The sequence below is a fragment of the Oncorhynchus gorbuscha genome, linkage group LG21, assembly GCF_021184085.1.
Source record: "Oncorhynchus gorbuscha isolate QuinsamMale2020 ecotype Even-year linkage group LG21, OgorEven_v1.0, whole genome shotgun sequence".
In the NCBI taxonomy this organism is placed as follows: domain Eukaryota; kingdom Metazoa; phylum Chordata; class Actinopteri; order Salmoniformes; family Salmonidae; genus Oncorhynchus; species Oncorhynchus gorbuscha.
In genome coordinates, this window is record NC_060193.1 from 22,284,330 (window position 1) to 22,309,702 (window position 25,373).

At 42.2% G+C, this 25,373-nt stretch overlaps 1 pseudogene; it reads right to left on the minus strand.

The window, feature by feature from the left end:
• LOC124007956 overlaps nucleotides 1–25,373 on the minus strand; it is a 234,027-nt pseudogene that overhangs the window by 177,941 nt on the left and 30,713 nt on the right.

The window sequence follows — 25,373 nt, forward strand, 5'->3', positions numbered from 1 at the left end:
AGAGAGAGAGAGAGAGAGAGAGAGAGAGACAGAGAGAGAGAGAGAGACAGAGAGAGAGAGACAGAGAGAGAGAGAGAGGAGAGAGAGAGAGAGAGAGAGAGAGAGAGAGAGAGAGAGAGAGAGAGAGAGAGAGAGAGAGAGAGAGAGAGAGAGAGAGAGAAAGGAAGGAAGTGAGAGAGAGAGAAGAGAGAGAGAGAGAGAGAGAGAGAGAGAGAGAGAGAGAGAGAGAGAGAGAGAGAGAGAGAGAGAGAGAGAGAGATTTCACATTTTCTCCCCCCTGTCCACGCTCAGCATGCGTTGAGCCTATGCGACAAGGAAAAGGTAAATGATTGACGAGTAAACATCATCCTGGCGTCCATTTTGAGATATGGAATTACATCAGGAACGAAAATGGATTGCATTACTTTTGGATGTTTTTTTGCCCCATGTGGTTAAACCCCAGGAGGCTTAGATGTCATCTCCCAGGTATTAGCAATGAGGGGGATGATGAAATGTCTGTAGTCTACACATGTGGCTACATAGCGCAAGGGAAAGTAGTGTATCGCTGCAAACCACCAAACGGATCAATACGTCAATGTTCACCCAACTGTCTGCATGTCACAACAGTATGTGTAAAGATAGCGCTGTGTCTTGTGTTATGTTAGCTGAAATGTGTGTCCATGGATGCTTATAACAATCCCTTTTTATTACCACAGCAGTAGAGTTAGTCATTTTTCAGGAATGTTGTCAAGGTTGTCAATTGATATGGACCTTTGTATTCACCGTAACAATTGGCATTCTAGCTTTGTATTCACCCAATCAAATGAATGGAACTATTATAGTTGTGAACGCACACACGGTGTTGAACGTTTTTGCTCATATATTAGAGCTAGACAATTGGGTACACAATGGTAGAATCAACGTTGTTTTCACCTCATTTCAATGGAATTACATTGACCCAATGTGGAATAAATGTTGAATTGACTGTCTGTGCCCAGTGGGAGGATACATAAACACACTCCAAAATGTCAGTGTATTTTGTAAAGGGGGACAAATGTGATCAAATAACATTTGACAATGTGAAGAGAGAGAATGAACAAACCCCAATGAACTTCTTCAGGAGGTCCAGGATTTGGCTGGTGGCGTTGAACACGTCGCGCCAGTCCTTCGGCGGCCTGCCCGCGGGGCGGTCCTCAGGAGGCCCGTTGTACAGGAAGTTGGCGAGCAGTTCTTCCGTCCATCTTGTGCCTTCGAGCCCGTGGTTGAGTGCGGCTGCAAACACCGGGTTATCCAGAAAGGCCTGATTTGAAAACCAGAGAAAAGGGGCTGTGAGGGTAATTTACACTCATCAGATTATAAAACAATCAATGCACTGAGAAATGAATGCAGTGGAAGCTAATTGGAGACCTGCAGCACTGCAGATCCTTAGGACCTAGTTTTCCCCCTGTGAGAGAATTAATTAGAAACATTAAGCTAGATGGCACTGTTGTACTGCAGGCTTGGGAATTTACACCCACCTTTTTCATGACCATGCACATTCACACATGTAGAGTCGCAGGCACATACGCAGACACACTCAGGCATGTGCACAAACAAGTGTACATTCCCACACACACATACACACACGGTGTGCTTCCAATGACTGTCTCCTTCCTCCTTCCCCCAGCCCTCACCCCAGTGTGATAAGCACCAGGTGTCTTAACTGTCAGCTCGGCATAAGCCTCATTCCATGATTTCACTCGGCACTCAAAGAGTTAAGGAAGAGATATGCTAATCTAAATGCAAATGGTGTTGCTGTTACAGCCTCCCTACAGTATGTGTGCAGTTTCAAAAATGAATGGCCAACCATCCCTGTAGTGTAGAACAATGGGAGCCTTACATAATAGCTTCCTACTCAGGTTCTGTACGTTCCCTGGTACAGGTTTGGTGAAAATACATTACTTACATCCCAAATGGCACCCTATTCCTTATATAGTGCACTACTTTTGACCTGATCCCTATGGGCCCAGATCAAAAGTAGTGCACTATAAAGGGTGCCATTTGGGATGCAGCCTTTCCATCTGTCTGGGACTGCTCCCCTCAGTGTGATCTGTAGGGTGCATACAGTATGCTCGCAACCATGAAATTGCAACCGTGTAATGACACGATAATACTGGTGTTGTATTGCATAACTGAACATGGTCTGCTGATAATGTAGTGTGTGGCAAAACAGGCTGAAATTCCCTCTGCCTCGCTCTCTCTGCCTCGCTCTCTGCCTCGCTCTCTCTGCCTCGCTCTCTCTGCCTCAAACATATTCTGACCAATGTGTTCAGTGGCGTTTGTAAGTAAACACTTTGGAATGTTTAACATGAGGTCAAAGTGTCAGATGTCTGTGCTGCTCCTGACCATTAAGAAACATCAGGTTTAACCACACATCTGTGAGAGTAAGAGTGGAATAATTAATTTTGTTTCAAGATGTACATACAGAAATATATTGTAAACAATATGCTGTTTTTACTTTAGAGTTAAGAATATTTGTAAAGGGTCACTGGAATTCACTTGATGATACAGAATGCCAATGTGTCTGTGGCTGAACATGGTATATATGTTGTACTACTCCTAATGTTCAGTGGCATTTGGGACGGATTGTTGCAGATATGCCGTTTAACCCCGGCGTCCAAGTGTCAAATGACATTATCCGACACGAGGTCTTCGAGCAAAAAAAGACGTTCCCATATTTTCCCTGGCCTTTTAAAAGGATGGAAATGGTCGGCTCCCGGCGGCAGACGGCCAATGAAAACTCAAACCAGCCCTCTTACCATTTTCCAACATAGGGTCATTCTAATAATAATTCCTGCTTGACATTTTCCTAGATGGTCACTGGTTTGGCATCAAGTAAATGGCAACCAACCATTAATTATCAGTCACTCTTTTAGTGTGATAGAATGTTATATAAACAGATGTAAAACCATACGGTTACCTGTTGGCAACACTAGTAATTATTTTTACACAGAGTAGTGCTTGAGAATACTGCTTCCTGGGTCCTTCAAGCCATTCCATAAAATCAGAGCTGTCCTCTCTCCCCTATGCACTAGCATAGATCTGAGAGGATTGAATGGGTATAGGGAGAATGGTAGGAAATCCATCTTGCCCTCTGATAGTCAAGGTGGAATATAGAGCTAGTTAGAGGACTCGTCTTTGTATCTGTTCCACTACGGCATTTTGTGAGCGCGAGGGTAGCACCACTAAGACAATCTCCATTTTTAAGTAGTCCATTTTCTTATTGAGCAACTTCTATGAGTTGGTTAACAAGCTGAAAGGGTGCATACTGTGTTGTTTGAACAGGTACAGTGGGGCAAAAAAGCACTTAGTCAGCCACCAATTGTGCAAGTTCTCCCACTTAAAAAGATGAGAGAGGCCTGTAATTTTCATCATAGGTACACTTCAACTATGACAGACAAAATGATTTTAAAAATCCAGAAATCACATTGTAGGATTTTTTATGAATTTATTTGCAAATAATGGTGGAAAATAAGTATTTGGTCAATAACAAAAGTTTATCTCAATACTTTGTTATATACCCTTTGCTGGCAATGACAGAGGTCAGACGTTTTCGGTAAGTCTTCACGAGGTTTTCACTCACTGTTGCTGGTATTTTGGCCCATTCCTCCATGCAGATATCCAGATCTCTGGCTAGGCCACTCCAGGACCTTGAAATGCCCGGGCAGACCTTCGACCTTCGTTGCCCGGGCGGTATGTTTGGGATCATTGTCATGCTGAAAGACCCAGCCACGTTTCATCTTCAATGCCCTTGCTGATAGGAGGTTTTCACTCAAAATCTCACGATACATGGCCCCATTCATTCTTTCCTTTACACGGATCAGTTGTCCTGGTCCCTTTGCAGAAACACAGCCCCAAAGCATGATGTTTCCACCCCCATGCTTCACAGTAGGTATGGTGTTCTTTGGATGCAACTCAGCATTCTTTGTCCTCCAAACACGACGAGTTGAGTTTTTACCAAAAAGTTATATTTTGGTTTCATCTGACCACATGACATTCTCCCAATCTTCTTCTGGATCATCCAAATGCTCTCTAGCAAACTTCAGACGGGCCTGGACATGTACTGGCTTAAGCAGGGGGACACGTCTGGCACTGCAGGATTTGAGTCCCTGGCGGCGTATTGTGTTACTGATGGTAGGTGATCATTTTGACCCCACAGGGTGAGATCTTGCGTGGAGCCCCAGATCGAGGGATATTATCAGGGGTCTTGTATGTCTTCCATTTCCTAATAATTGCTCCCACAGTTTATTTCTTCAAACCAAGCTGCTTACCTATTGCAGATTCAGTCTTGCCAGCCTGGTGCAGGTCTACAATTTTGTTTCTGGTGTCCTTTGACAGCTCTTTGGTCTTGGCCATAGTGGAGTTTGGAGTGTGACTGTTTGAGGTTGTGATCCATCCTGATAACCTGGATGGAATTAAGTGATCCTTCCTTAACTCATAGGGAGTCACACCCAGTTGACGACTTCAACATGCAGATTGCCATTTATTGTAATTAATCTTACCCTGGAGGCAGCTCTGCAGAGTGAGCATACAATCTGATTTTAAACTTAACCCTAACATTAAACTTACCCACACTGCTAACCCCAATGCCTAACCTGAAATTAAATTCCTTTTTACAATGTAGCCAATTTTCACCTTGCAGCTGGCCCATTAGTGGAAATCGCTCAGGTCTGCCTCCAGGACAAGATTCATGACTATATACGTAAACCTGCCTTCAAAATGAGGCAAGTCCTCAATAGCACTGCCCATGCTAAAATGGCTTTTGGGCACCGCAGTTGTCTATCTATGTCTATGAGGTGGAATTGTCACCATTTTGCTTATGCCTATCCAATCCTCCTAGATCCAATCAGTAGGGGCTAGGGGTTTATTTGGGATTTAAGAGATGTCTCTTTTCAGCTCGGCTGATAACTCAACTGTGTTGTAATTGCCGCCATCAATGTAGAAAGTTGCTAAAACCTTGAGAGACCTCTGGAGAAGATGACACCACGGAACTACCAGTTCTGAGGCCTGCTGCTCAGAGGGAGAAAATGAAGACAAAGGAGAATTGCAGGGTCCATTTGTGTAAAGGTTAGGGCTGGGGTAATGAATAACCTGGCTACATGGAGTGCTTGGCTACGCTCTTCCCTAGCTGCCCATAAGCTCATTTCAGGTGACACGGGAGTAATGTCTGCTTCAAGGGAAGGGGAAGGAGAGAGAGGGGGTTTCTGGGAAGGGAAAGGTGTGTGAGCTCTCCATCTCTCCATTCCAAGCTAATCCCCTTCCCTGACTGCCAGGGTGAAAATTATCCAGCACTTACCCATAATGACTTTATTTTTTCCACATCGATAAACCTGATATGTAGCTATATTTTTCAGCTGAATTTGTGTTAGAAATGTTAGATATATTCTGGTGGGAAGAAGTGTAGGACTCTACTTTTGAGAGATAAAGGTTGGTAAATATGCCTAGTGGAATGGCTTGTGTATGTCATTCAAAATGCTAATGGACAAGGATAATTCCGACTGATTTACAGTGCATGTTTACAGTATTCCTTCCTTTTTTCCATATTTTCTTACATTACAGCCTTATTCTAAAAATGATTAATATATATATATATCATTTATTAATCATATATATATATAATCTTCCTCAATCTGCACACAATACCCGATAAATTGACAAAGAGAAAACATGTTTGTTTTGCAAATATTGATTGTTTTGCAAAAAATAAATACATGGAAATATCTAAGGGTGTGAAAGTATTCAGACCCTTTTCCATAAGACTTGAAATTGAGTTAATGTGCACCCTGTTTATATTGAACATCCTTAAGATGTTTCTACAACTTGTTTGGTGTCCACCTGTGGCAAATTCAATTGATTGGACATGATTGTGAAAGGCAAACACCTCTTTATATAATTTCCCACAGTTAACAGTGCATGTCAGAGCTAAAATGGAATTAATTGTCCGTAGAGCTCCGAGACAGGATTGTGTTGAGGCAACCGATTTGGGGAAGTGTACAAAAAAAATTCTGCAGCATTGAAGGTCCCCAAGAACACAGTGGCCTCAGTGGAAGAGGTTTGGAACCACCAAGACTCTTCCAAGAGCTGGCCTCCCAGCCGAAATGAACAATCGGGGGAGAAGGGCCTTGGTTAGCGAGGTAACAAAGAAGCCGATGGTCACTCTGACAGAGCTCCAGAGTTCCTCTGTGGAGAACCTTCCAGAAGGGCAACCATCTCTGCAGCACTCCACCAATCAGGCCTTTATGGTACAGTAGCCAGACAGAAGCCACTCTTCAATATAAGGCACATAACGGCCTGCATGGAGTTTGCTAAAAGGCACCTAAGAAAAAGATTCTCTGGTATGATGAAACCACGATTGAACTCTTTAGCCTGAATGCCAAGCATCACTTCTAGAGGAAACCTGGCACCATCCCTACGGTGAAGCACGGTGGTGGCCGCATCATGCTGTGGGATATTTTACAGTTGGAGGGACTCGGAGACTAGTCAGGATCGAGGGAAAGATAAATGGAGCAAAGTACACAGAGATCTTTGATGATAACACGGTCCAGGGCACACAGGACCTCAGACTGGAGTGAAGGTTCACCTTCCAACAGGACAATGACCCTAAGCACACAGCCAAGACAACACAGGAGTGGCTTCGGGACAAGTCTCTGAATGTCCTTGAGTGGCCCAGCCAGAGCCCAGACTTGAACTTGATCAAGAATCTCTGGAGAGACCTGAAAATAGCTGTGCATCGACGCTGCCCATCCAACCTGACAGAGCTTGAGAGGATCTGCCGAGAAGAATGGGAGAAACTGCCCCAAAACAGGTGTGCCAAGCTCGCTGCCAAAAGTGCTTTAACAAAGTACTGAGTAAAGGGTTTGAAAACTTATGTAAACGTGATAATTCAGTTTTGTATTTTTTATACATTTGCTAACATTTCTAAAAACCTGTTTTTGCTTGTCATTATGGGGTACAAATACAATTGAATCAATTTTACAATAAGGCTGTAACATAACAAAATGTGTAAAAGGTCAAGGGGTTTGAATACATTATGAACACACTGTATATCAGTTGCGGTTGGTGCAGTTTAAAAACCTCTTAATTAAGGATCCACTACTTTTTTTCAATTTTCACCTAAAATGACATACCCAGCTCAGTCCCTGAAGCAAGGATATGCATAGTGCAAAGTTTTAGATTGAGTTAATGAACCATTGCATTTTTGCTCAAAATGTTGTATCAAGACTACCCAAACATGCCTAATTTGTTTATTAATAACTTTTCATGTTCAAAACTGTGCACTCTCCTCAAACAATAGCATGGTATTCTTTCACTATAATAGCTACTGTAAATTGGACAGTGCAGTTAGATCAATAAGAATTTAAGCTTTCTGCCAATATCAGATATGTCTATGTCCTGGGAAATGTTCTTGTCACTTACAACCTCATGCTAATCGCATTAGCCTACGTTAGCTCAACATCCCGCAAGTTTTAAGATGAGGGAGGAAGGTCATTTTTTTATGAGCATGGCCTTATTTTTACTACAGCATATTGGATGACTGCCATTCATATTCATATTCCATTCAGGCAGCTCAATGTAACATCGATAGGTCAAGGCTACAACATGATATTCACATTTTCCCTATACCCAACCATGAAGTTGCTAGAACCTAGCTTATGAATGAAAGTTTACAACGTAGGTGCACAGGTCGAGATACATTTGAGTAATCAAGGTAACAGACATTGACACATGCAAAACTGCCTTGCACACACATGCCTGCATCTAGCTGATCTAGGGTGTAATCATTATTCCAACAGTTGAAAACAAGATTTTATTGGCTAAATTCAGGTATGTTTATCCCCATTTTGGTCAATTTGCTTCCGTTTAAGAAACAGTTTTCAACAGAATTGGCGGAATGAATACACCCCTGATCACACGTAAACATAGTTCAATTTCATAGCAGCCACATACAAATGTGATCCCTTTGGTCATTGAATAATTATTTTTTGCATCTACACACTCTCCTCCTCTCACCTTTTCCCTTCACTTGTGGACTTCAGTGCACAATACATCAGCTGCCTGTGACCAGGTGAAAAAAACCTTTCCAAGCCAATCCTTCATATCATAACCGCTAAACACAGCCTACATTGTTGTAACCATATTAACTAACGTCATAGTCAACGTAGCTACTAGATCTAACGTGTTAGTAAATCCGCTACAATCATGTAGTACAGTCAGCAAGCAGTTTAGCAGTTACATCGGCAGGCACCGGTTGCAATAAATTAATGAAACTGAAAGTTTACCTTGACTTGGAAGAGTTCCAGTGTTTGATAGCCATAGCCAGCTAGCTAACATAGCATCACTCTCTGTTTGAGCCGGGAGTTTGAGTAGGCTAAACATCCACTAGTTAAGTACTCACATGTTATGCACTGTAATACTAGCAAGCTGTAGCTTATGCTTTCAGTATTAGATTAATTCTCTGAGTGGACAACATGTCAGTTCATGCTGCAAGAGCTCTGGTAGGGTGGAGGATGTCCTCATAATTACTGTGTAAGTCTATGGAAGGGGGTGAGAACTACGAGCGTCCTTGGTTTTGTATTGTATTTTGTAAGTCAATTTACTCAGAGGAGGATGGAAAGTAGCTGTGCTACGGCTACACCATGGTGCTACCTTACAGAGTGCTGTTGAGGCTACTGTAGACCTTCATTGCAAAACAGTGGTTAAACCAATTATTTGGTGACGTGAATATATTTAGTATAGTTTTTTAATGTTTCACTACTTATATGAAATTCACTGAGGAGGATGGTCTTCCCCTTCTTCCTCTGAGGAGCCTCCACAGATGGTTATTGACATTAAAGCTCTTTTCAACTAGATTTAACACATCTGTTATTTTCATTTTCTCACCTACATTAACATTAGATAAATCACCATAGATAAGACAGTGATACTCATGTATGACAAGTCATTCATCCTTGTCTAACATCTGTCACATGTAAATCAGCTCTATGGTGTAGTACATCAGGTTTCCATGTTTCTGTTGAAGGAGTCATAAATCTTACCCGCAGTGCACTGGCTTGGGGGCCATTTTGAAAGTAGTTCCAACCACGTGGTTCAAAATCCTCCCAAGCTTCCATCAACTCTTTCAACATGGCCAATGCGTTGAAAGTACTATTTGCCTGAAACAAGAAAGAGAGATAGTGTGGTGATTAAAATATGGAAAATTCCATCTCTAACCCTACTCCATTTGAAAGCATTCACACTGTGCTATCAAATTTATTTCGCAGCCAATCTGACCTTGAGAACACACTGCGTCTTCGTATTTTCACCTATCCCCCGGGGAGACTGATTTGATTTCTACCCCTGTTGTGACTAATGTAAACAGGGTTATTTACACCCAAGCACTGAGATGTAAACGATTGGGCTGCTAAGGGTGCGAAGACGGGCCCCTATGACAAGACCGAGCCACTCGCTGTGAAGTCGGTGGATCTACTAAGACATTATCTTACTAGATATTCTTCACATCCAATTCCCTACAGCTTCTCACCATTGGTTTGTTTTGTTTATGCAGTTTCAAAATTATGTTAATTACGGGAGAAACGTCATGAAAAATAGATTATATCCCCTGAGTGTGTTCCCTATCTCCTCTCCCTGGCTCTTTCTTTGCGGTTTCTGGAGAGGGGTTCATAGCGTGTATCATCACGTTTTGATTTACCAGCTCATCTAAATGCCTCGTCTTGGTATGATTCGTGAAGTGAAAATATGCAATTAGATACAATCGCAAACATTTGAATTATTCAAGCTATTTACATCGGCACCCAAAGTCAATGTCCCCAACACTGTTATGAGTGTTGGGATCACAGAGTCCACATTCTTGCAGACATCCATTTTCTTTCAGTCTACTTGACAGACTTCAATTCAAATTGACACCAACCCTGGCAGACATGTGATACATACAATATGACTTTCTCCTTTGTTTTACCTCTTTCACCATTAGTCTAGTTGCAGGTGTGTCAGGGGTGTAGAGGATCTTCCCTTGGATTAGGGGCCGAAATGTCCTCCAAACAATACGTAGGCCAGGAGTTCCCTCAAGAGTGTCAATCAGTACTTTGCAGAAGGCACCTGGTGAGAGAGAAACTATCTATTGTTCCTTCAAAAGCATGTGTAAATACACCTGTTAGTGAAAATTGTACGGACATCTGTCTGAATGAGTACATGGAGCAAACCGCAAAAATATAACAGAAGATAAATTAATAATGTCTTTGATGAAAAACATGTTATGTTGGCATCACATTTTCGGACCACATGTAATCCATCTGTTACATTCAAAGTTACCATCAAAATAAAAGTTTGTTAATCTGTTGTGTTTCAGGGTTAGAAACCGAAGATTTAGGCTGCATCCTAAATGGCACCCTATTCCCTATAGTGGAATACTTTTGACCAGAGCCCTATGGGTACAAATAGAGACCATAGATTCCCAGAAATCACATCAAACCCTCACGCCACTGCTGAGAAAATAAACGGTAGTCTTCACATGCTTAATAATGGAAGTAGCAGGCGATATGACAACCGGTCAAGTTGACACTTTTCACTATGTGGAGGATTTATTGCAATTCCGACACTTCAAAGACTCAATTATTTTGTGTCGAACGACTCCATTAATGTGTAGCTAATAACACAATGGAGAGAGGAAGGAAGGGAGCAAGATATTTATATAGCAGTCCAGCACAGCTGAATACACACAGTAGGAGTTGGGAGCCAGGAGTGCTCAACACTGAGGGAGAAAACAAGTCAATATGCTCAGCTGCAGTGGGATCATTATTAATTTATCCAATCTGCCAATGTGAATATTGCCAGGTCGGTTGGAGCGCTGTGTAGGTTACACATGACAATAGATCTGAGGGAATAGCAGGGTGAAAGATGCTGCAACCACCACTTGTTTGTGTTCTGTAGGGTGGGAGGATGTGTCTAACTGTCCTGTAAAGCGTCTCTGTTTATCGGTATGTCTGTCTGCTTGCTTGCCTGCACATATTTGTCTGTCTGCCTGCCTACTGTACATGTCTCTATATCTGTGTCTCTGTTTCTGTCTGCCTCTATGTGTCGCTGTGTCTTTGTCGAACTGTCTGTGCTTTTGTGTGTGTCTTTTGGTCCGTCTGTCTGGGCTCAGGTGCGTAGGTCTATACTTAGCTCGTCATCTCGACTCAAAAGCCTCTTCCACCTCTTCTATCACAGTGCTCCCTTAACCGCTGGCTACCTATCCCCCGTAAAAGATATGTGGAAATTTTGAGTGCAGGAAGTGTGATAAATGTTAGCCTTTTGCCTTGCGGCCATCCCTTCTAAGGTGCTCCGGGGAAACTCTGTCGAGTGCTAATGGCCGCCTCCACTCCGGCCAGCCGGTTCCCGACCACACGTAATTTCCTATAATCGTATCGCTTAGACAAGCAGTACACAGCATCACATGGCTTAGAGCTCTCCATTCAATAAATATTGATATCTTATTCGTATGAATATTTATCTCCCCCAAAACTGTGACATATTCTTACCAAAGGTGTCTGATTTATCACACAGTGGTGGCAGTGAGGAACTGAATCCATATTTTACACAGGGAGCTGCAGCCAAGTCATTGCTCGGAGCCTCTAGTCAGCCCCTCATCATACCTGGCAAATTTAATACATTAGCGTTCTGCACAGTGCAGAAATAAGATTGTCTCACACACACGCATACATTTTACTCTGCACACGTACACACACACACAGTCACACACCTACCTATCGTGGCTAACACACACATCGCTCACTTAGACTGCACCGCTTCCAACATTCAAATAGAACTCTTCCAGAATGTCATTCAAACAGGACTTACTCTTAAGTGAAAGGCATACAATATTCCTTTCATCACTCACACACACATACTATTTGTGCAGACACACACAAATTCACATGAACATCTACAAACAATGCTCTACTGCAACTTCTACATCCAACTAAGGGCAATCAATGGTCAATTGGGCCGACCAACCAGTGTTATCTGCATTGTGTCCCACCACCCACCACCCGCCACCCGCCAACCCCTCTTTTACGCTACTGCCACTCTCTGTTCATCATAGATGCATAGTCACTTTAAGCATATCTACATGTACATTCTACCTTAATCAGCCTGACTAACCAGTGTCTGTATGTAGCCTCGCTACTGTATATAGCCTCGCTACTGTATATAGCCTGTTGAATGTTTTACAATCATGTCAGTTCACAGGAGTCTCCCCGTAGGAGCCTCCCTGTAGAAAAATACATCAATATACAGTATATATACAGTACCAGTCAAAAGTTTGGACACACCTACTCATTCAAGGGTTTTTATTTATTTGTACTATTTTCTATTGTAGAATAATAGTGAAGAGATCAAAACTATGAAATAACACATATGGAATCATGTAGTAACCAAAAAAGTGTTAAGCAAATCCAAATATATTTTATATTCCTCAAAGTACCCACCCTTTACCTTGATGACAGCTTTGCAAACTCTTGGCATTCTCTCAACCAAATCCATGAGGAATATTTTTCCAACAGTCTTGAAGGAGTTCCCACATATGCTGAGCACTTGTTGGCTGCTAGTCACTCTGCGTTCCAACTCATCCCAAATCATCTCAATTGGGTTGAGGTCGGGGGATTGTGGAGGCCAGGACATCTGATGCAGCACTCCTTTACTCTCCTTCTTGGTCAAATAGCCCTTACACAACCTGGAGGTGTTTTTTTGGGTCAATGTCCTGTTGAAAAACAAAACATAGTCCCACTAAGTACAAACCAGATGGGATGGCGTAACACTGCAGAATGCTGTGGTAGCCATGCTGGTTAAGTGTGCCTTGAATTCTAAATAAATCACTGACAGTGTCACCAGAAAAGCACCCCCACACCTCATCCTCCATGCTCCATGGTGGGAACAACACATGCAGAGATTATCCGTTCACTTACTCTGCACCTCACAAAGACACGGAGGTTGGAACCAAACAGCTCTAATTTGGACTCATCAGACCAAAGGACAGATTTCTACCGGTCTAATGTACATTGCTCGTGTTTCTTTACCCAAGCCAGTCTGGTCTTCTTATTGGTGTCCTTTAGTAGTGGTTTCTTTGCAGCAATTCGACCATGAAGGCCTGTTTCACTCAGTCTCCTCTGAACAGTTGATGCTGAGATGTGTCTGTTGAACTCTGTGAAGCACTCATTTGGGCTGCAATCTGAGGTGCAGTTAAGTCTAATGAACGTGTCCTCTGCAGCAGAGGTAACTCTGGGTCTCTCTTTCCTGTGGCGGTCCTCATGAGAGACAGTTTCATCATAGCACTTGATGGTTTTTGCGACTGCAGTTGAAAAAACGTGACATTTTCTGGATTGACTGACTTTCATGTCTTAAAAATATGATGGACTGTCATTTCTCGTTGCTTTTTTGAGCTGTTCTTGCCATAATATGGACTTGGTCGTTTACTTTTATTTTCTGTAATTCACCCCTATCTCGTCACAACACAACCGATTGCCTCAAACACATTAAGAAGGAAAGAAATTCCACTAATGAACTTCTAACAAGGCACAACTGTTCATTGAAATGCATTCCAGGTGACTACCTCATGAAGCTGGTTGAGAGAATGCCAAGAGTGTTCAAAACTGTCATCAAGGCAAAGGGTGGCTACTTTGAAGTATTTCAAATTTGTTTAAATTTGTTTTGGTTACTAGATGATTCCATGTGTTATTTAATAGTGTTGATGTCTTCACTATTATTCTACAATGTAGAAAATAGTACAACAACAAAAACTTGGAATGAGTAGGTGTGTCCAAACTTTTGACTGGTACTGTATATATACACTACCGTTCAAAAGCTGGGCGTCACTTAGAAATGTCCTTGTTTTTGAAAGAAAAACATTTTTTTTTGTCCATTAAAATAACATCAAATTGATCAGAAATACAGTGTAGACATTGTTAATGCTGTAAATAACTATAGTATCATATAGTTCTAACAATTAATTTATCCCAAAGAAATTGTTGGGGAACCGGGCCCAGGACTCTAAAACCCTGTTCCTGGAGAGCTACCATCCTGAAGATATTGAACTCTAAGCCTAATCTAGTGCATCTGATTCTACTAAATAGTTGGTTGATCAGCTGAATCAGGTGAATTACGACTGGGGTTGGATTGAAGACCTACAGGAAAGTACAGTAGTTCTACAGGAACAGGGTTGGAAAGAACTGCCATGGGCTCTATCCATCATACATGTCAATGCCCTATACACACCATTTTCTCTATTATAGGTGATTCCCCAGCACAGTTGGGAGTGTAAACAATTGATCCAAAGGGCTCATTTCTCCTTTGTGGGAGGCCATCTTAAAAAAATGTTTAACAAGTTTACTGCCACAGACAGCAGTTTACTACCCTGTTTTTTTCTTGAATGACGCCATAGGATGGTGCCTAATCCCAACATAAATTAAGTTGGGAGGGGTACATTTTTTACCGAGAAACTTTGATAGCCGTTTATTGTTTCTATTTTAGTTTTCCTCAGAGTCCACTTTGAGTCTTGCAAAAGAGACGTACAGTATATTGGTTATTGTAAAAGAGACGTGTATTCCCATACTCATGTACTGTACAGAGCACTAAAAAGAAGCAAGTTAAGCTATTAGCATGCAGACAGAGGTGTTGGGCACTCATTTCAAATGGCTGCTGCATTGTTTTACTCATTTGTAGTGGCACCAGAACACACTTTATTCCATGGAAAAACCAAACCGATTCAAATAAACATCCTGTGGATCCTCAAACTAACAGGCAATTAATGGAATAGGATAGAGCAGCCCCTAATTAGTACAATCCGAAAATACATTACACTTGAGAACTTGTGGTCAGTGGTAAGCGGAGGGACAAACACATTTGTGTAATGAGGAACTCAGCACTGTAAATAAATAGATTGACTTGACAGGTCACATCCCTGGTAAGTTTTAAGATTCTCTCATTTTTTACCTTAGCATCTCCTGGCCTCAGAAAACTTTTCCACTCTGTAAATAATCGATGAATATCTTAGCAGCCGACTATTTGTCAGGCTGAACAGACAAGGGCTCGGCTGCATTTTAAAACATGACCATTTGTTGGAAAACAGAGGCAGAAAAAAAAACGGGCTACATGTTTATTTAATGTCATTGGGAATAGCAACGGTATGTGTATGCCTAGCTGGGTACTGTTATACTAAATGGATGTACTGTCATTGGAGGAAGCATATTGAAGCCCATTTCCCAGAACAATACTTCAGTGATCAGGGGAATCATACAGGTCCCACATGACAAGTGTGACCTTTGAAGCATTCATGAATGTCATTTCTAAACATGGTAGAGTGCCATGTCTGAGCTGTGTATACATTATCCAACATTGCTGTTTGACAGCTAAATGGATCCACGACCACAAAATAAGCCCTTTGCACAATAATAAATAATAATAATAATAATAATAATATGCTATTCCAATCATTATTTAACATTTTCAGAAACTGTTGTACAACACAATTCCTTAACAGTAAGACAAAATTGACACATTAAAGAAACCTCCTTGGACTGTTCAAAACTGATGCTATCATTCTAGGAACATAGTACTAACACTGTAAGAACATTGTGGGGGGCCACCCAAGTGGCGCACTGCTAGCTTGCCACTAGAGATTCTGGGTTCGAGTCCAGTCTCTGTCGCAGCTGGCCGCGACTGGGAGACCCGTGGGGAGGCGCACAATTGGCCCAGCGTCGTCCGGGCAACGGGAGGGTTTGGCCGGCAGGGATGTCCTTGTCCCATCGTGCACTAGCGACTCCTGTGGCGGGCCGGGCGCAGTGCACACTGACATGGTCGGCAGGTGTACGATGTTTCCTCCAACACATTGGTGCAGTTGGCTTCCGCATTAAGTGGGCATTGTGTCAAGAAGCAGTGCGGCTTGGTTGGGTTGTGTTTCGGAGGACACATAACTCTCGACCTTCGCCTCTCTCGAGTCTATTGGAGTTGCAGCGATGAGACAAAACTGTAACTACCAAATGGAGTGGGAGCGATGGCAAACTTGATTTCTCAGCTCACCTCCAAACCTTCGAAATGTGTTATTTTGTGTTGAGATTGAAGTATTACTAACAACCTTGTAACATGTACAAAGGTGGGGTCAAAAGAAAAGATGGTGAAGAAGAAATTTAGGGAAACTGAGGACCTCTGCAAAGAGCTCCACGACACCATTTGCAGGCCTCGAGACAGGCTATGGTGGAACAACATCGCAGCCTGGATGCTATTGTTACCTCAACCGTGGAGAAGGCTGTGGACAACATTCTGACACCAAAGAATGCAGCTTTTGTCGGACGGGGCCACAGCGTCTCCCGACGCCTCCTGTCTCAGCCTCCAGTATTTATGCTGCAATAGTTTATGTCTTGGGGGGCTAGGGTCAGTCTGTTATATCTGGAGTATTTCTCCTGTCTTATCCAGTGTCCTGTGTGAATTTAAGTATGCTCTCTCTAATTCTCTTTCTTTCTTTCTTTCTTTCTCTCTTTCTTTCTCTCTTTCTCTCTCTCTCTCTCTCTCTGAGGACCTGAGCCCTAGGACCATGCCTCAGGACTACCTTGCCTGATGACTCCTTGCTGTCCCCAGTCCACCTGGTTGTGCTGCTGCTCCAGTTTCAACTGTTCTGCCTGCGGCTATGGAGCCCTGACCTGTTCACCGGGCGTGCTATCTGTCCCAGACCTGCTGTTTTCAACTCTCTAGAGACAGCAGGAGCGGTAGAGATACTCTGAATGATCAGCTATGAAAAGCCAACTGACATTTACTCCTGAGGTGCTGACCTGTTGCACCCTCGACAACCACTCTGATTATTATTATTTGACCCTGCTGGTCATCTATGACCATTTGAACATCTTGGCCATGTTCTGTTATAATCTCCACCCGGCACAGCCAGAAGAGGACTGGGCACCCCTCATAGCCTGGTTCTTCTCTAGGTTGCTTCCTAGGTTCTGGCATTTCTAGGGAGTATTTCCTAGCCACTGTGCTTCTACACCTGCATTGCTTGCTGTTTGGGGTTTTAGGCTGGGTTACTGTACAGTACTTTGTGACATCAGCTGATGTAAGAAGGAATTTATAAATACATTTGATTGATTGCAGGTCCTGGTGACTAAAGCCAACAATTCAGTTAATGCTTTGGCCGTGGAAGGCTTGAGCAAGTCTCTTAAACAGACTGAGGGGAAATACGACCAGCTTCACTCCAAGGTGCGTGAGAACAAATGAATGATGCAGACTACGAAAAAAAGGACATGTCCTTAAAAGTGACAGAAATTGAGGAGAGAAATCGTATGTCATATTTTAAACGGTGGGACTTGACAACTCAGAGGAAGGGTCAGACTCCATTGGTTTCTAAAAATAAATCGGTCAATTTGGAGCCCGGACATCCACATCGAGAGGGCGCACCGCGTATTCAGCAAAGGCATCGGGTCTGAGCGGTCCAGAACCCTGATCTTTAATCTGCTGGATTACACTGACCACCAGGCTATCCTGCAAGGGGCAAGGACCGTTTTCCCCATTATGCACAAACACCAACATCTGCAGTTCTTTCTGGATTACAGTGCAGAGACCACAAAGAAGAGAACTGCTTTCACTCCGGTAAAGAAGATGACGGCGCTTGGTCTACCGATATGTCTGCAGTACTTGCACTCCTTAAGCTAACGCATGGAGGCAACAGGATTATCTTCAACTCACTCAGGGAGGCAGAGGATTTCCTCTGATCAACTTTTGAGGCAAATGGTACTTCGAACCCAGGCCGCAGTGCCAATCCAGACTTGGATTGCGGAGAAGACAAAGTTGCACAGGAGATGGACATCTCCTCACCCCGGGATAGAGCGGTAGCCACTGTGTTGCGGCTGACTAGCTTGCTATCTAGCTAGGTCCTTGAATTGTTTATCTATTTCTAGGAGACATAAACTAACCTTGGCTACAGCTCTGTGCTTCACAGAACCGAGTTTACGAATTAACTGGCGTGGCGAGTAGTTTTGTTGTGAGGACTTTACTGAACCGTTTCTTCCGAACTGAAAGAACACATTGAATTTGTTTTTTAGATAAAGGCAAGCAACTTGTCTGTTACTGTTAGTGGTAGGGGAGTAGTTGGCTGGCCGGCTAGGTAGTGAAACTATCAAGAAACACAACAATAGTTCAGGAGGAAGACTGCGATGACATGTATGGATGATTAGCTACTGTATGGAAATATGTATCCTCTGTTGTCTGGAATGTCACTGCATGTACCATGCTCTTTCAAGGTAAATGCTGTCTTTATTGTTGGTCTTGGTTGATATAAAACTCCAGATCTCAGCGACTATTTGCTATGGTTCCATTATGGTCATCTCATTGTGGGGGGAGATTTTAATGCAATGATTAACCCAGCATCAGATAACTTCTCAAGTAGTCAGGATTCTCTTCCTGCGTCTTCCCTTGTGCTGAGAACATTTATTGCAGAACTGAATTTAATATACATATGGCAGACTCTGCTCTACATATAGTCTATTCTAGAATATGATCGTCGTCATACCTTCACTAATCGAAAATATATCAACATTGGAGATGTTGCCCATTTTGATATCTGATCACTCTCCTGTGATGTGCACAATAACCCATTTGAATACTTTTTCCTCGAGCTCGTAGATGTTGTTTCAATGATTCTTTGTTGTTGAACCCAGGATTCACAATGTAGATCATTCAACAGCTGGAAGAATTGTTGGTAATCAACAGGGAGCAGTGTGAGAGTCCTCGGACATTATGGGAAGCAGCTAAATGTTTTATCAGAAGCAATTGTATAGTATTTTCCTCGACATTAAACTCTGCCAGAAATAAGCGCTACACAGAGATTGAGGCTGAGGTTGACTCGCTGGAGAGAGAGCAGACGGATGCGTTCTCAGAGGATAGGTCAAATAAACGCTTAGCATTGAGAGGGGAATTCAACGCACTCTCATTGCATGAAGCTGAATTTTTTATGCACTGAGCTAAACAGAAATATTTTCATGGGGACAGACCTAGTAGATTGCTTGCTCTGTGGCAGAAGCAGAATGAATCTAAGACATCAATTAATGCTATAAGTGATGGGCAAGTAGTCACAGATCCTGAATAAATCAATTACATTTTTAAATAGTTGTTATAGTGCCTTTTACTCATCAGAGGCTACACTTGATATGCAAAGGAGCAAGTTATTTATGCAGAATTTGGCTTGAACTGAATGGGATTTATTAGACAGAGCTGCTGGAACAACCCGCAACCTTAGAGGAGCTGGGGATGCGGTCAGGGCTCTACAAAAAGGGAAATCTCCCTTGCTTGATGGAACTATATCTGGTTCTATGGGATAAAGTTGATCCCCTGATTTTGGACTCCATTAATTATGCTATTGAGACTGGGTCACTCCATAGAGACCAGAACGTTGCATGAATTACTCTGTTACTGAAGAAGGGAAAAGAGTCGCTTGAATGTTCTTGTTACCGACCAGTCTCCCTGATTTGTGGGGATGCAAAGTTAAATGCAAAAGTATTGGCCATGTGTATTGATCTCTTGGTGTGTAAGTTAATACACCATGACCAAACTGGCCTTGTTAAAAGGGAGATTGGCTGCAGATAATGTACGCATGTTATTGACATTGCTGACGACTACTCTGTTTTGTCACTTGATGTTGAAAAGGCATTCAACCGGTTAGAATGGGGATATCTATGGATTGTTTTGGAGCAGTTTGAGTTCAATCATAATTTCATTCTCTATGATAAAAATATTATACAACAGTCCCACTGCGTCAGTGACATCTGGTACCTGTCAATCGTCTCCATTTCCAGTACAACGTGGATCTAGACAAGATTGTCCTATGTCCCCACTGCTTTTTGCTCTGTCACTAGAGCCCTTTGCACAGGCTGTCAGAGAAAGTATGACTATATCTCCAATTGCAATTCATGGGTCTACAAACTTTATCTCACGTCATACAGATGACATCATTCTGTTCCTCTTCAATGTTGGGTCCTCTCTCTCTCATGTACTGGAGTTGTTTGATGAGTTGTCTGGATACACCATAAACTGGACCAAATCTGTGTTCCTCTAAATGAAGCACCTATGCTCAGTTACCCTCTTTTGAACCAATAAGCACCAGCTTTACTTATTTGGAGGTTAAAATACATCCTACTTTGCATTGTTAGAGACAACTTCTATGGCCTGTTGCAAAACATTAACAAGGATTTGCAGAGGTGGTCTAATCTAACTATTGTTACAGGGCAGAGTTACCCCAGTGAAAATGAATATCTTGCCCCGGGTTAACTTTTTATTCTTTATGATCCCTTTATCGCCACCTCCAACGTTTATCTCTAACTTTATACGAAGTGGAAAAAGGGGCTAGGATCAAACTCCCTACTTTGCAGCATGCTAAATGCACAGGAGGTTCTCAACTTATATCGTTGGGCTTTTCAAATAAGAGCATTACAAGTGTGAATGGATCGTCAATCACTTGGAGAGCTTTTGAATCTGATCTGGTTAAACCACATCGACTAAAACAGTTTGTATTTGCTGGGGTTGGTAGCACAGTTCTGAACTCCTTGAATATATGGAAGAGGGTGTAAAAGTGAATAGGTCGTCAGGTCATCTCCAATATGGAACCACTTCAAATAATTGCAGTTGGACATCCTTTCACACAGGCCTCTTGGTCTTCAAAGGGTGTTTATGTTTTGAAGGATCACATTTATTTCAAATCAAAAGTATTTCTAAAGCCCTTGTTGTATCAGCAGATGTCACCAAGAGCTTATACAGAAACCCAGCCTAAAGCCCCAAACAGCAAGCACTGCAGATGTAGAAACAGATGTATTTATATTGAGATTGGCTTTGCACAGATTTCAGGATATTAAAGACAACTATTCCCTGCCAGGATCCTCATACTACCTGCATCTGCAGTTAAGGTCAGCTATGAAGGCTTATGGTGTACCCTGGAATTTGCCCAATGGCATGCTGGATAGGTCCAGATAGGAGTTTTAGAGGGCTAGTAGCAGAGATATATGACACACTTGCAGGGAAGACTTATAAAATATTACCCATGGAGGTGGTATGGGAGACAGAGTTGGAGAGGATGGGATTAAACCCTGATTGGGATCAGATATGGTCAAATCTGAGTGAGGGATCTAAGAATCCTAGCCAGCTCATTCACTTCAAATTGATTTACAGAAAATATGCAATTCCATATAAATGTTTTCTGATGAAAATAATAAATCCAAACTGCACACACTGTATAAACAATGTTGTCGGTACTGTTCCCGGGATTGTCCAGTCACACACACATTTTGGAGTGACATATGCTCAGTGCTGTCAAGATTGATGATGGTAAGCCTTATCTCAGATCCTTACCTGTGCCTGCTGAATGATGATTCATCTTTATCTTTAACACTTACTCCACATCGAATTCTACTAGCTGGATTTACAGCAGCAAAGAAAACTATTGTGCAGTTACGGTGGAATTCGGGGGTTGGCTCTGGAAATTGACTATATGTTTTCCAAAATATTGCTCATTTGGAATGCACAACAGCAAAACAATAGGGCGATTCCGTCCACAGTGCAGCATGGGCAGGGATATCCTCCGCCCTAAGAGACCGACTGGTTGGCTGACTTATCTCTCTTTTCTTCCCCTTTTTTTGTTTCTATTTGACTATCTCTACTATTTGAGAAGTTTGCTACGGGCTGTTGCGGGGAGATGGGTGGGAGGCGTGGCCAAACTTGTACATTCAATTGTATTTTACTTCTGTGATTTTTCATGGGCTGGAGCTGCATGTACAGTATAACTCCAAGTATTGTTTTATCAAGGTCAAGGTAGGAGTATTGTATTCATCATTTTGTTATCCTTGAATTGGCTTAGTGTTTATTCTTTGAGGTGGGGAAAAAATCATGCATTACTAGATGCTGTCGGTAGACTAGTCCCAGATGTTTTGGAATGCTTCTATTTAGGGCCTGGTTTTAATGCTCACATAGGGGTTTCTTTTCTCTCCACGGTTTCTCTTCCTACCCCACGGTGATGGGTACTCCATGTATAACATTGTTTGGGCCTCCCACACAATGGCGCAGCAGTCTAAGGCACTGTATCGTAGTGCAAGATGCATCACTACAGATCTGGGTTCAGTTCCAGGCTGTGTCGTAGCCAGCCCGAGACCATGGCCCAGCGTCGTTCGGGCTAGGGGAGGGTTTGGTCGGCCGGCATGTCCTTATCCCATCGCGCTCTAGCGACTCTTTGTGGCGCACCGGGCGCGCCGCTGACCCATGCCCCCAGTTGTACAATGTCTCCTCTGACACATTGGTGCGGCTGGCTTCCGGATTAAGCGAGCAGTGTGTGAAGAAGCATTACGGCTTGACAGGGTTGTGTTTCGGAAGATGCATGGCACTCGACCTTCGCTTCTCCCGAGTCCGGATGGGAGTTGCAGTGAAGGGACAAGACTGTAACTACCAATTGAATAACCCAAAATTGGGGAGAAAAAGGAGTAAAAAAAAAAACATTGTGTGTTTGGGGTCGCACGTGTGTTATGTCTGCTCTGTTCTGTCAATGCAATTTCATTTTTGCAAAAATAATTTTTTGTTGTTGTTGTGTGAACTCAAACTAATTACACAAACAAAGTAAGAACATTGAGGGAATTATCTGTTCACCCTAATACAAATATTGTATGCAGTGTGAATTACGGTTGAGATATGAGCTCCCCTAAATGCAACAAAAGTCAAAGTTTCAGGGGGCTCGAATTGAACCATTCACCTATTTCTTTCAAATGCAATGTTGGACTGACAAGGTGGTAAATATGACAATAAAAGCTTCAACAATTGAAATCAGTATTTGGATAGGTCAAGGCAGAGTGCACTATTAACAATACTTACTGGAATTGCTGCTCCTGGCCATGTTTTCTGTGTCATTCCTCATCGCTCCAAAAGCAGGGAAATTCATGGTGGTCTTGGTGGAGTTGGAGTTTGATACTTTACCACAAAGTAGGATGTTCAGACTGCCAAATGCATCTGCTCTGAAATCCAGCCTGTCAGCGGCCTTGAACAACATTGAGTTCTGCAACTTGTTCATCTGTATTGGTGGGGGTGTCATTGGAGGAAGATGCACAACTACATTTCAGAACATCACAGTATGGTACTTAATCTATTGACTTCAAGTCAACAAATTGATACGATTACAACACAAAATCATGCAATTTCTCAATAGACTTGTCTTTAAATTTCCGTTATTGTTATTGATTACAATGAGTCATACAAGCCCAGGTCACTAGGCGACACAGGTGTTCTCAACAGAAACTAATACTGAGTGTTATTGGATTTCCATGTAGGCCCACTGTCCTTCAGATGTTAAGTAACTACCACACCCACCTCATCAATCACGGTTAAGGCATCCTCTGTAGTTTTTCTCACTAATCCAAAGGTCTCGGACGGAGCCAAATCCAAAGCTGAAGGTAGCTAAATGAGGGAATAGGAAGTTGATTTAGCAAACATTGTTGATTTCTATTCAATATATAATGTGTATTTGTTTGTAACAGGCTCCGTGTTTTAAAGGTTAAATGATGTATTTTACAACTTCATGTTAGATGGTTCCTCAATCTGAATTGCACTGTTGCCCTTATCACTCCCACTGATTTTTTAGCTAGCGTTGGTTAAAGTTCGCTCATGTTCGTAGTGGCTATTAAAAAAAAAACATGGATTCAGTTTATTCTAGCCCATAGACTACTTTCACAGTGAGAAACCTTCTAAGATGATGTTGTAAAATACTGTACTTCCCCTTCGAGCTAACACCTCAGATGTTACCTCAAACACCTCAAGTGTTTGCAACAAAACTAGCCGACAGAGAGAAGTTCTGCATTTCATTTGTCAGGTGCATGTCTTCCGTTTAAAATAATAGTTGCTTGAGGATATAACAATGGAAAAACAGCCTAGATGCAGCATTTTTCCAACAGTGCCCTCCTTCAAAAGCATTGGGGGCATGAGGCCTGTTGTAAGTTTTAGTCTAAGCAATGTCAAAACCAGTATCTTCCCCAACAATGTCTATTGTGGATGTATTTTTATAAAATGGCAGGAATATGATTCATAGCCATACCACATATCTGATGTTTAGAACACAATGGCCCAAGGCAGCCCAGCCTCCACACGTGTCCTTTTAAACGCTATCATTTCCATGTGTCAGGAGTCTGCTAACATGAGTCCCCCATTGAACCTTCACTGAGAAAAACAATATAGCTCAAATCCATAGAGGGAGAGTGCTAAAAGAGAGAAAATGAATCCTAAATCCCCCAGTTGTATTTATGAAAAGTTGAAGCCACAGAGCATTTACAAATTCAAGGAGGTGTCACTCGAATCCCCGTTTATCCTGCAGCCCTCATTGAGTTCTCAGTATATTAATTTTGGTTCAATTTTACCGTCGGCAGCAACACACAAGGAAGCCGAGACGTGCTGATTAGAAAAGCATGGGCATCTCACTTAGGAAATTTGGGATGAAACAGCTTGAAATCACAGCTAAGTAGTCAATGGGCAGAAAGAGAGGTCTTGGGCTGTATCGTATTAATGGCTTGATAAGTAGACCCATGGCACAAGGCAATCTCTCAGAGCCATTGGGGGAACTCTATGATGTTTCGCTCTTTATTCTCCGCATGATCTGTCATTTCTCAGCTGTGCTTCCAAGGGAGGCTAGAGCATGGAATGGTGTTACAAAAATAGAACATTCATTTCATTGTGGACTCGGAAACCACAGAGGTTACCAAGACAGTGACCTTACTAGATGTAATGGGAACTTTAATGGATACTGTAACTTCAGAAGGAATGCCCCCAAAAGAACCTCCTCAGATTTTTGTTGTTTCAGAGTTCATAACATCCAAGCACCCTACTTTGTCACTGAAAATGAGTCTGGGACAAAAACTAATGTTACTTTGACCTTAAGTAATAGCTCTGTAATTTACTGTACTTTCACAACACAGCATGACTGGTTTCTACAATACATTTACCATGTGTTGGGGGCTATATCTTAATGTTGTTTCAGAATGTGTAGTTGATTCTGTTGATGTCATTGAAGTCATACAGTTTATTCGGAAAGTATTTAGAACCCTTGACGTCTTACATTTGGATAAGTGGACAGCCTTATTCTAAAATGGATTAAATAAAAACAATCCTCAATAATCTACACACAGTACCACATAATGACAAAGCAAAAACTGTTTTTTAGAAATGTGTATAAATTTATGACATAAAATAAACTGAAATATCACATTCAAATAAGTATTCAGACCCTTTACTCAGTACTTTGTTGAAGCACCTGTGGCAGTGATTACAGCCTCGATTCTTCTTGGGTATGATGCCACAAGCTTGGCACACCTGTATTTGGGGAG